The sequence below is a fragment of the Triturus cristatus genome, chromosome 10 (assembly GCF_964204655.1).
Source record: "Triturus cristatus chromosome 10, aTriCri1.1, whole genome shotgun sequence".
Lineage (NCBI taxonomy): Eukaryota > Metazoa > Chordata > Amphibia > Caudata > Salamandridae > Triturus > Triturus cristatus.
In genome coordinates this window covers 1,043,747,299-1,043,759,906 of record NC_140593.1, presented here as the reverse complement: position 1 = coordinate 1,043,759,906, position 12,608 = coordinate 1,043,747,299, and the positions used below count along the sequence as shown (strand labels likewise).

General features: G+C 47.0%; 1 long non-coding RNA gene across 1 annotated transcript; it reads left to right on the top strand.

The window, feature by feature from the left end:
- The first annotated feature begins 471 nt into the window (after window positions 1-471).
- On the top strand, window positions 472-12,002 carry LOC146796519 (uncharacterized). The gene is made up of 3 exons (XR_014969935.1): window positions 472-530; window positions 3,386-3,473; window positions 10,206-12,002. It is a non-coding gene; the product is annotated as an uncharacterized LOC146796519 (long non-coding RNA).
- Window positions 12,003-12,608: the final 606 nt, after the last annotated feature.

The following is a 12,608-nucleotide window of genomic DNA, read 5'->3' as shown; positions in this document are numbered from 1 at the left end:
GGTTTCGCCTATGATGAATTAATAAGCTGTTTTTATCAATCACCGACCAGGACGAAGACAAGAGCTCCTGGCAAGTATCTCAGGAGTGGAAAGGATGTGGCGTAGGGGACAGAGCTGCTGATTTGAGAGCTGGGGATCCTGTTTTGAGTCTAAACAGCTTAACATCCTGTGAGTCTAGGCAAATCGCTCAGTTTCTCCAGGTGATAAGTTGCTCTTTACAAATCTGCTGCAAGATGAACAAGCATTTGCAATGCATTAGGTCTCGCATTTACGCGAGTTTGAGCTATTGACATTGCAAATAACAATGCCTATTGGCATTGTCATTTACAATGCCAATAGCTTTAACTCGTGTAACTGCGAGACCTATTGCATTGCAAATGCTTGTTTTTCTTGTGGAGCGACGCTCCTCCGCCATAGAGGAGGAACCACCACTGGATGACAGCAGCATCGTGATTGGCTTAGGAGAGTCTAGGAGCCTGTGTGCTTCCTGCGCGAACCGAAGAAGACGGAGGGGAGGCCGCTTCCAGTAAGTAAGTGAAATTTCCTTTTTTTTCTTTTCTTTTTTTTAAACCCCCCTCCCTGCCCGCCACTACTGCCTTGTATCAGCCACTACTGATTCGCAGTCCTTGCCTTGGCCCCAGCTCACAAATTTTAAGGCCACTCAGTAGCTTCCCATAACACAGCACCTTTAGTAAGTTAGCGCACGCTGAGCTAGATGCATTGTACTTATTTTAAATGTGCCTGCTTCTTTTACCCATGATAGAAAACTGATATAGGTTCTAATAAGGTGTAGCACCGGGAATATGGAATCCAATGAAGAGTGACAAAACCAGAAGAAATAGAAAGAATAGTTTATGGCAGCCACACAATGCACATATGGGGGAGGGGGGGGGGGGGGGCATTGAGAGAAAGCAGTGCGGTGACGCTTGAATGCACTGAGACTGCAGTACATCGAAACCAACTAGAAATCGAGGACGGAAGACACAATAGAAAGCAAGGAGAGTTACTGTGATAAACAAAAGCGGAAAGAGGGAACATTAATGAAGGATGCAGCAGAGAGTGAGAATAAGAGAGCAGAAGAGCGGTAAATTGAGAATAGACGTGTGACAATGTGCGCCGTGTTCTGCATAAGAACGCCTGTGCTCTCCTTGGTGTTCCCACCATGACTGGACATCGCTGAGCACAGCAAGGTCAGCATTCACTATCATTTTAAAATTATGGTATTTGAATATACAATGAAAAATGTGTTTTAAAATGCACTATTTTTCCACCATTTTGTTAAAAATTTTGTTTTTTTTGCGGGGAGATCCTCACCAGAAGAAATATTAACAGTCCCTACAGGGGGTGGACATGCTTGCTGCGATTGCCCGCTACATGCAGTATGGAGGCTGGCCGGACAACATGTGACAGGGCTGCTTTTGGTTCTCAGTCCAGCCCTGCAGGACACCATCTGCAACATGAATTGGACGAGCTTAAAGATAGCACACAAACGATCCCAAAGGGGCGTCCCCTCAATTGCAGAGAGGGAAGGCCCCAGTAGGACTCACTATGGGCGTATGCCATGTGCAGTGCTTAATTTGGGTGGGGGGGGAGTGCCAGGGCCCACATCAGGAAGCCACTGTGCTTGCACCACCCATTGCCCCTGTCAGAGCTGCCAATGACAGTACCAACACAACTACTAACCATCACACTCCTACAAGTGTGACAAATGATACTTTTCCAGGTGCCCTACACTAGAAGAACGGCTTGGGTGGCAGGGGTTAGTCCCTTTAAATGTACATTGAATTAATAAATAACTATTGTAGTGCTCATTTCTAAATTAGAGAGACAGCGCCTCCATGTGGCAGGCTGTGATATGTGCCGGTGTTCACAATTAATTGTCGGTGCCCAGCACCAAAAACCACCAGCTCAAATTAAGCATCGCATGCAAGAGATTTCCCCAGATACTGAATGCGTGTCAGTCACCCATGAAGTGTCAAGCATTTCATGCTCCCCAGGAGAAGGTGAAGGGGCATTTTTTTAAAATATATATTTTATTTGGAGGTGTTTATAAAGCACTACTAACTTCCCTAAAATAGCCTCAGAGGGCAAAGGTTCGGATGGCAAATGAAGTGCCTTGTGGGCCCTACATGATGGAGACTGACACAGACAGCATCCCAGTGGTGTGTGTCTTGGTCACCTTCTAAAGAGTGCCTTTACACCTGGGGGTCTGGGACCCACATGAGGGGGAATGTAAACTGAGAATGACCCTTCCCTCAAAGGTCAGACGGCTTGAACCACATCCTGACAGAGAGGCAGGTAGATCTACTGGACAATAACAGTCTATGCCAATGGAGTATCAAGGATATCATAGGCCCTTATGGAAGCAAGGAAAATGGCCATCCCAACTCCTGGTTCAGTAGGACTAGGCAACCAAAACCATGTGCAGGGTGCCCCTGAGCAGACTGCATGAGTGAGTCCTGCACCCTTGGAGTGGGTGTTGCATACATGTCAAGGCAGAAGCATACACCAAGAGTGTGCTGCAGAAGATTTTTTTAACTAACAGGATGGGGAACATAATAACATCACTAGGACCATACAAAGGCAGAGAACTACCTACAGATTTTACTAGCTTAAAACATACATATATATATTTATGAATCCCTTCGTTCTCCAACATGTAAAAATGTTTTGGTGTTTGGCTTGTAGAATGCTTCTACGTGATTATTTGATTAAACTTGTATTAAATATATCATTCAGAATTAAGTAAAAATATAGATATATTAAGCTCTATTTTTGCCCAGGCTTTTTTTTTTTTTAGTTTGTTTTTCTGTTTCCCTTTCTTGCAGTGGCTTGTGATGTCCAACTGCTCTGTACTGTCTTTCCTCCCTTTTGTTCCTACATTATTATGATGGGAATGCCTGGCTTTAGCGTTGGCGGCGACCTGTGTAACAATACATGTTGGCATATCCAATTACCACCTCCTGCACAGTGAACTTCCAACAGAGCCCTTCTCTCAGATTGAATTTATGTTATAGAGCTTCTCATCATAATGTAGGGTGTCTAGGTGCTTTATATCACACACATATATCGAACAGAGTCAATGAATGAATGAATCAATCAACTCGGATTTATAAAGCGCGACTGCTCACCCGCGAGGGTATCCAGGCGCTAGTCATCGTACAAGCGTGTAAGTCAGTGAGTGTCACGCAGAATGTCTACACGATCAGGCATCTGAAGGGATCGCATTAACTAACGTAGCTTTCCTTGAGGAAGAATCCATTTCCCACAGATAACTTTAAATAGCATTTATTTTTCATTTAAGGCGCGTGCATTGCATGTTATAGGCATTTACCTGTACATGAAAGGTAAACAAAATACTTACAGAATATTTTGTTCTTTTTAGCTCGCATTCACTGCCCCACACCCATTCCCAGGCTCAAAGTTCCTGTACATTTTTTGAGGCAGCTCCACCGCTCCTCACAAGTCAATAAGTAAGTACATTTATTTGTGCATGATTAATTAAAACCTTTGCATCGATAAAAGCAATGTTAAAATTCATTTAAGCAACTTCTTAAAATTACACAGTTCAATTGTAATCATCGGTAGGTATTAAAGTGCAAGTGCATCAAGGTCAGACAAACAGTTTGAGGTTGTTCTTAATCGAATAGATTGCAAAGAGCTTGTGCATCTAGAGCCCTTCTGCAAATCAATACCTGCTGCACCATGAAGGGCATAGCAAACGGTAACAAAAGTTAGATTTTTTGAACGGAGGTAAGTACACATTTAAATTAATAAAACAAATTTCGTTGCGCGCGCTGCATCGCATTTTGCGATACAGCGCCCACAAAGGAATTCATTTTATTATTTAAATGTGTACTTACCTCTGTTCATCCATATTCCGGTGTTTACATTTCCCCACCCTGCCCCTCCCCCGCCCCGCCTCACCGCCCCACAGAACTCCCTCCACGGACCGCTACTGGTACTGAGTCATCGCACGCTGCTCACTGACAATATAGTAGTGAGCTGAGGGGCGCTGGAAAATGGCATGACAGGAGCTCAGCGCCTGATGTAGCGGCATTGGTCACACCACCCTAGCGCCGGCACCAATGTTGGTATATGTTGCCAGCAATCTGCACCACTAACGGGTTGCATCATCTGCACAAAGAAACACAAATTTAGTCCCCCCACATCACACACAGATTGGTCTGGTCCCTACAGTGGGGAGGAGGGTAGCATACATGCCAACACTATATACACATCTACAAAACATTTTTAAGAACTGTTGAGTTCTTTGTTGTGTGCCACTTACATGTCGAGTGCCCGTTTGGACGTTCAGTTAGATAGACAAGGAGGAATGTTCAGAGGAATGTTCAATGGATTATTGTCAGTAAAATTGGAATGCCCTGAAGAAGTTCACAGTTGTGAATGAAACGTGTTGGCTGAGGCTGGAACCATTTGAATATGAATAATGAAAGCATAAAAACGTTTTGGAATACCCCACTCTCTCTCCCCGCTCATTGTCGATCGCCAGCGCGTCCCCCTGGCGCTGCAAGCATCCCCCCGCGCGCCGGCCACCCCCGCTCTCTCATACACAGGCCATAAACCCTCTCCTTCTGCGCGACCCTGCCATGGAACCACATCCCACGCCTGACCGACATCCCATACATGGTCATGCATCTCTTTGATAACCCCCATCCTCCGCGCCCGATTGTCCGAACCGATCCCAGGCCATCACCTAGCCCTACGGATGCAGTTTATCGCCCCTACTGTAAGGAAAACACCCCACATCAAAGGGATTACAGCAGATCAAAGCCCCTACCCCCTGAGACCCGACCGGTTGCACACACCCACGGGAATTGGCGGAATGTCCAGCTGTGTGATAGCCATCTCCTACTGTAGGAGGGGTGGGGACTCCCACTGAAGATATGTGTGGGAACGAGCTCGAAGTGGGGATTCCGAGGAAGTTCTTTCTTGTATCAAGACAATCTCAAGAATGTGCCATGTGTGATAAGCCTGCAATAAAGTCATAAACCTGTGTATAAGAGGCCAGGCCTCAGAGATGCAGTTAGAGCACCTCGTGACGATACCTTGCTGTCTGATCTGATGTGTTCTGCTCCGACGGAATAAAAATTTGTTTCCTGCCTTCCAGTCTCCGGCGCCTGCCTCTTTATTGGTTTAACATCGAATGGTATAAGAGGCGATTACCGCCGGGCAATACTTGAAAGGTTATCGACTGAAACTGCCGCTACCGTTTAACAATTGGCGTCCCAAGCGTGGGGCCCATCAGCGACACGTGGATCCAGTGGGAGAGGTCCCGACGACAGAGTGAACGACTGCAACGATCGGGAGAGCTCCTGCCCGATAGACCCTCGTCTGGCAGCCGATCATCCGAACTTCACTGGTTCCGAGCAGACCTCTCTCGAGTGATCTACGGTCCTGACTGGGAACCATCAGGAGTGCCGCGGCAAATACGGAGAGTAGAGGACGATCGGGCGCTGGAGGCGGAAGACGAGAAACTGTCCACGCGGTCCGGGTAAGGTCGTGAAACACGACAAATTGCGAAATAATTGATTGATTGACTGAAATACTAGTATTGCTCATTGATTGTTCTCTTTGAGATATTCGCTGTCTACAAACGGGGAGGAGTAGAAATACTCTCTCTCTCTCCCTTTGCAGATAGTGAAGGGTAGGTAACGCAGACTTTTGTCCCCGTTGTAACCCGTCGTGCCTATCTTTATCTCCCCACTGATTGATTGTCCGAACATTGATTGTTTTGAAGAATAGTGCTCTTTGAGATATTCTCTGTTTGCAAATAACGTAGAATAGAAATATTCTGTCTAGTCTTTGCAAATAGTGAAGGGTAGGTAACGCAGACTTTTGTCCCCGTTGTAACCCGTCGTGCCTATCTTTATCTCCCCATTGATTGATTGATTGTCCGAACACTAGTTGTTCGATATTGGTTCTTTGGAGGTATTCTCTGCTTACAAATAACGAGGAATAGAGATATTCTGTCTAGTCTTTGCAAGCAGTGAAAAGATAGGTAGTGCTGACTTTTGTCCCCGTTGAAACCCGTCATGCCAATCTTCTCCCCACTGATTGGTAGTTGGTTCTGCCCGGACCGCTTATTAGAGGTGGACCATCCGGCTCCACTGGAAGACACCCCTAATAAGGACATGTTCACTAAATATGGACTAGTCGCCGTAGTTTATAGCAAGCTATGGCATAAAATATACAAAGGGGGACCCCGAGAGTCAGTGGCCACTGGTAGGATCCTTTTTGACCCTACAAAACTAAAGAAACGCTAGGAAATAGCCCTTTGTGGGATATATGGAACTAGGGGAAGGAACCAAGCTCACGGTCAAGACGGCCACGAGGTAGCCCGGCTCCATCGCTCTCGCTGCCTAAACATGTCTGCCCTACCACCCACCCCGCCCAGTAGACACGACCGAAAGCCTGTTGATACCCACCATCGACGTCACCGAACTTGACTAGGATCACGCACAATTGGACAATGCCATTTTCCGATTACACTGTAACTAGATTGCAAATATGTACAACACTCCAACAAAGTAGTATGATTAAACATTTTAATAACTTATAGGTATAACAACGTTCCGACAAGGTGAACAGGTTAAAACACGTTTTTAAACAACTATTTACATGACAGTCTGCTGCGACCTGCATCCCAAAGCATTTACGTCCAATTGACACCGTCCTCGCCTCTCCTTCCTCGAAGTTGCAACATTGGCCTGTTTTGGGCGGTCCTTTTAGTCGGCCTTGGGCTATAAAAGCCATGCAAAAATCCATTGACATCAGTGGCGGACAACTGTGCGAACAGTCCGGAAGCCACACGCGGCGCCAAGACCCTGGCAACGCCGAGGTGGGCCTGCCACGTCGTGCGGATCTTCCCATTCTCTTCTTCTTCCTTCAATAACGAAGGGTGCCCTGGCGGGGGGAAGCGACGCGGACGGGCCTTCCCCGCCTCCCCAGGTGGAGGCTCACCAGCAGATGAGGGCACCCCAGTCATTTCACTCGCCGCCCAGACGAGTGGGCGCCCCTGCACTCACCGACCAGCTGCAGCAAGACAGCCATTTACGTCTTGACCTGCCGGACAGCCACCCAGGCGCGGGTTCCTTTCTGCACCAATATTGCCATTGAACGTTTGACTCGAGAGGTGGGTCCCCGCAGCAGAATGATCGGGGAACCCACCCCGGTGGCCGTAACGAAGAGCTGCTGCTGCCTTTGGACTCCGGCGGTCGGTTCTTTGGATCCAGGCCTAGCCCACCGTGAAGACGATTCTGGACTCGAAAGCTTGTCTGCTTGGGCGTGGGCCCCACCCTTGACTTCCGGTAAGGACAAACCGCCGCCATTGTTCTTTGCCCCGGGCGGCAGCCACCTTGCCTCCGCTTGGTGCAGTGAAAAAGACTGAGGCAGGACGTCGGCAGAAAGACCCGCCTACTGTCCCGCCCTAAGAACGGATCACGGCATCACCTTGAGACCGTGGTGACGCCATGCTGACGCAAGCTTCTGTTTGAATTATCAGAAGACACCGCGGCCTATCCGCTCGGATCGGGCCCGGTGGAATCTCAACATGACCCGGTAGGAACCAAAACTGTACCTCCCCATCCCCGAATCACGATTCATGCTGTCTGTTCTTTTCCATCGATGCCAACGAAAGTTCTCGAACTACCGAAAGGAATTCTGGTCCGACAGCTAATTCATGGAAAGACTTAGACTGTACACTGGCCCGACCTCGCCCCAAAATGGCGCCGATGTAGGAGAGGCCTACAACTCCTTGTGGCGTTCCAGTCACTTGGCATTTGTGTTAAAAGGATATGTATGTGATGTTTCCACACATGATGAGCAGAGGGACGGGAAGGGTACTGACCGAGCATACGTACAACCTTACTGATTGCTGACCTACCCATTTTTTATTTAGCGTTTTTATTCCTTTATGCTAAGATAGTGTTGCTCATGATACTCGACGCCTCTCACGCCGTGGCCGGCCTGAACGGTTGTAGGCCCGTATTTGTATACTGACATTGTTTTAAATAAAGGGCTTCTTAAAGGGATTACGGAATCAGTGTCATGACAAATCATCTAGGTTGGTAAAGGTTTTTCTTTTGAATAAATGATTGTTACTCCCAATCAATAGAAAACAGATAATGCAGACCCCATTTACATGAATCTTTTTGATTAACGGAATTTGTGCCCGTCACACCTGTCTTTTCCAAGAGTTGTTAGAAAATGGTCAACCATAGCTTAAGGTATATGCCGAATGCAAGGTATGGTATCTTGCACCATAATACACGACCGATTGAGAAATGCATGTACGACCAGGGAATCCGAATTTAGGAGATGGATGAAATAGAGCATCTTTGTCTCGGGAGAAAAGAATAATAGGTCTGTGGTATTACCCACTCCTGCGGCTAGCCTGGTACGTGGTAAGTAGAACTTTTTCGTGTCTACGCGCGCTAAGGTACTTTGAATACTGCACATCCCCTCCCCTCTTTTCCCTCTCTATAGGTCACGACGAAGTTCCGACTGAAGAATGGAGTGGACATGGACCGCACCATGTTCAATATCGGGAAAAACATAGACAAACGTTGTGGGATAGTGCGTAAAGTGCAGACCACCATTGGAAACATGAAAAACTGTATGGTATGATTGTGCGTGTGTGCTACGATTATACGGTATAAATGTGTATGCATTTCATGCTTGGGTCGCTTGAAGAGAGCGTCATCGTATGATTGAAGTGCTCGTCCATCGATCAAAGGGAGGAGAGTAAAAGGTCCGACACCCCCCCCCAAGATAAACTACAAAATACTGAAAATACGCAGCATGCATAGGAAAGCATAGGAAAGAGGACAGGAAAGGAGAGGTCCCCATACTCAACGTAGCCCTGAGTCTCCGTCTTAAGTTTCTGCGCTTGATGCATGTACTGTCACACCCTATCCGGTATTCGTGTGTGCGTGATCACCAAATTTATGTCTTTCCCCCGCTTGTGTTTTCTTACATAGAACAGACCCATGCTACTCCATGTTGTGTGTGCACCAAGTGGCCTATTATCGTACACATGTCTCTCTCTCTCGTTTTGTGTCGTACATATGCCAAATAGCCTACTTGATGCACACGTCTCCGTCTCTCTCTCTCTCTCTCTCTCTCTCTCTCTCTCTCACTCTCACTCTCACTCTCACTCTCACTCTCACTCTCACTCTCACTCTCACTCTCACTCTCACTCTCACTCTCACTCTCACTCTCTCTCTCTCTCTCTCTCTCTCTCTCACTCTCTCTCCCTCCCTCACTAAAGGCTTCCTTGCCCTCTTTCTTTTTGAATAAATTAACGACACATACCTCCTCAGTCTGTGTATAATTGGCCTCAAACACGGTGGTGTTCGAACAAATTGACAGAAACAAAAACGACCGTACCTTACCACGTTACTACCTCTCCTTTCTGCAAATGTTGAGCTTAATTGGCTGAGAAAGAAAGGACAGGTAAGACGACTGATGTCTCCCAATTTGGCCCTCATCACGGGGACTATATGTCAGTGGTTTTCGTTTTAGAGCTTTAACAACACCATCTCCACCGCCCAGAATTGCCTCCACCCGATTACCCCAAACTAGAATGTCTAAGCACCCCGTTCTCCCAAAATAACCCCAGCCCTGTACTAACCGTCTCAGAGTATTTCGGACAAAACAGCTGATGACCTTATTCTCTAAAGGTACATTGCCTAAGCTGATGGGGGTTACCTATTGTCTCCAGCAAGAAAAATGTTTAGCTTATGTCCCTCCCCGAAATAGATACCTGTGAACCCATGACAGTAGCACCTCGTACTTTTTCCATAAACTTAGCAGTCCTCGGAGGAAAATCTGTATTAACAGAACTTGTGTTAAAATGAACGAGTCTCTACCGGAGAAGCCGGTTCAAATTTTTGATAAACCAGAAAGTCAACAGATGTCAGGCCTCCTGCAACGATTATAGGGCGCAGGAATCGACACCTAGCAGGCCAGACGATGGACAGGGACACCCACAGAAATCTGCACCACAGCAATGATTAATAGATTAGTAACACGCACACTAACATCAGAGTTAATAGACATCAATCATACAGCAACCGATAAAAGCATTTCTCCAACTACTCGGTGGTTGGGAGAGAGGATGAAGTGTGTAAATGTCTTCCCTGCCAACTCTCTAAGATTTTGTTTCTTGTACTCATTTAAAGATAACGTGCAGCCACCGGAAGAGAGGGGTCGAACGTGACGCACAGCCTGGCTACGGACCATGGAACATCTATGACATCGACCAAGGGGGAAGCAACGAAGCAAAAAGGGCGTGAGACGAGGCACCATTATCAGAATGATAAGCGATGGAACGAAGGGCTATCTCGAGGCCCCCTACTCACTGACCAGCGTGCCTGAAGTCCCAACCCGTCGAGCTCGATTGATGGGCTCAGTGCTGGAAGATTCTGCTCCCCTTGGTCCGCTTTTTGATCCGACCCCACTCCACCCCCTCTTTCCTCGGCATCCCGAAGCACGTCACACCCTTCTCTCTCTCTCTCTCTCCCTCTTTTATATGGATTTTGAATTTGACTTAACTACCGAAGAACAAAAAGCGGGTACCCCGTCTCAAAGTACCTATGATGAACTGTGTTAGAGAACAGGACTGTGATCGGAGAACAACGAATGGTCACACCCTGCCACGTGAGAAATTGGATTTGAGCTGGACCTTAGCTCCACCGCCGGTGCTCAACAGTGCCAACAAAAGAAGAACAACAACAAGAGCTTACCAGTGATGGCTCTTTATAATAGGACACTGGAAAGAAGAACTCCCTCCCATGACTGTAACTAATGTTAAGTTGAATTCCTCTCCCAACCACCATTTTATATTAACTATCTTCCTATCGAGTTTTCATGATGTTGCGTCAGTCACTTCCGACTGTACACTGAGAAGTTAAGAAAATCTAACTTTGTATAATGACATTCATACAACACCAGCCATGCACACGACTATACTGACTATTTTTGATCAACACGAAGTCTGGGCCTTAAGTAATGTACGAAATATCCCTTGTTTTGCCAGAAACGTTTCTCTCTTTTTTTTTGCTTTACAGTATCATGTTTGTGCTCAAACAAGCTCCCCTCCTCCTATCCCTGGGCCTGACATGCGGCACAGCTGATGTAATTTTGTATGTACTACCTCCTCGCCTACTTTATCAACTGTATGTAACTATGTACAAATGTGTCAGATTACTCCTGCCTGCCCTAAAAACTCTGTATCTTTAAGGAATGCATAAAAAACATTAACGGTATTATAGCTGAAGGGTTAACGAAGGTGAATGTCGGCCAGGCAAGCTGGCGAGATATGCTAAAAGGGAGGACTGTGGAAATTTAGCTTGTAACTGAACATTATGTGCGCCATCTTGCCTCTCCCCAGCGCCACGCACAGCGAACGCACGGCCGCCATTTCAGGCACCCCACTCTCTCTCCCCGCTCATTGTCGATCGCCAGCGCGTCCCCCTGGCGCTGCAAGCATCCCCCCGCGCGCCGACCACCCCCGCTCTCTCATACATGGGCCATAAACCCTCTCCTTCTGCGCGACCCTGCCATGGAATCACACCCCGTGCCTGACCAACACCTCCTTTCATCCCATACATGGTCATACATCCTTCCTGATAACCCCCATCCTCCGCGCCCGATTGTCCGAACCGATCCCAGGCCATCACCTAGCCCTACGGATGCAGTTTATCGCCCCTACTGTAAGGAAAACACCCCACATCAAAGGGATTACAGTAGATCAAAGCCCCTACCCCCTGAGACCCGACCGGTTGCACACACCCACGGGAATTGGCGGAATGTCCAGCTGTGTGATAGCCATCTCCTACTGTAGGAGGGGTGGGGACTCCCACTGAAGATATGTGTGGGAACGAGCTCGAAGTGGGGATTCCGAGGAAGTTCTTTCTTGTATCAAGACAATCTCAAGAATGTGCCATGTGTGATAAACCTGCAATAAAGTCATAAACCTGTGTATAAGAGGCCAGGCCTCAGAGATGCAGTTAGAGCACCTCGTGACGATACCTTGCTGTCTGATCTGATGTGTTCTGCTCCGACGGAATAAAACTTTGTTTCCTGCCTTCCAGTCTCCGGCGCCTGCCTCTTTATTGGTTTAACATCGAATGGTATAAGAGGCGATTACCGCCGGGCAATACTTGAAAGGTTATCGACTGAAACTGCCGCTACCGTTTAACAACGCCATCTCCGTGCACTGCTTATACCCTTTCATATTACATCATTTATAACTTTAGAAATCATAGCATTTATAACAACACTTATGACGTTGAAAATCAACATAATTTGTGAGAAGACAGTGCATGGTAGAGTGGCGAGTTATAGTTAAAGTAGTGGAAGAGTATTTTTTGTTTCACTAACAAATTGGCACAGTTTGACAAATCTTCACAAAACCTCACAAAAAAAGTTCATCCACTTCAACTCCTTCCTGGAAAGTTTCAGGGTGATTTGTCGAGTGAAGAAAAGGGGGGCTCCCAAAATGTATTTTCCCCATACAATTTACCATAGGAAACACCAATACAGAAAAAATGGCAAACAGAATTACCCAAATTTGGCAGAAA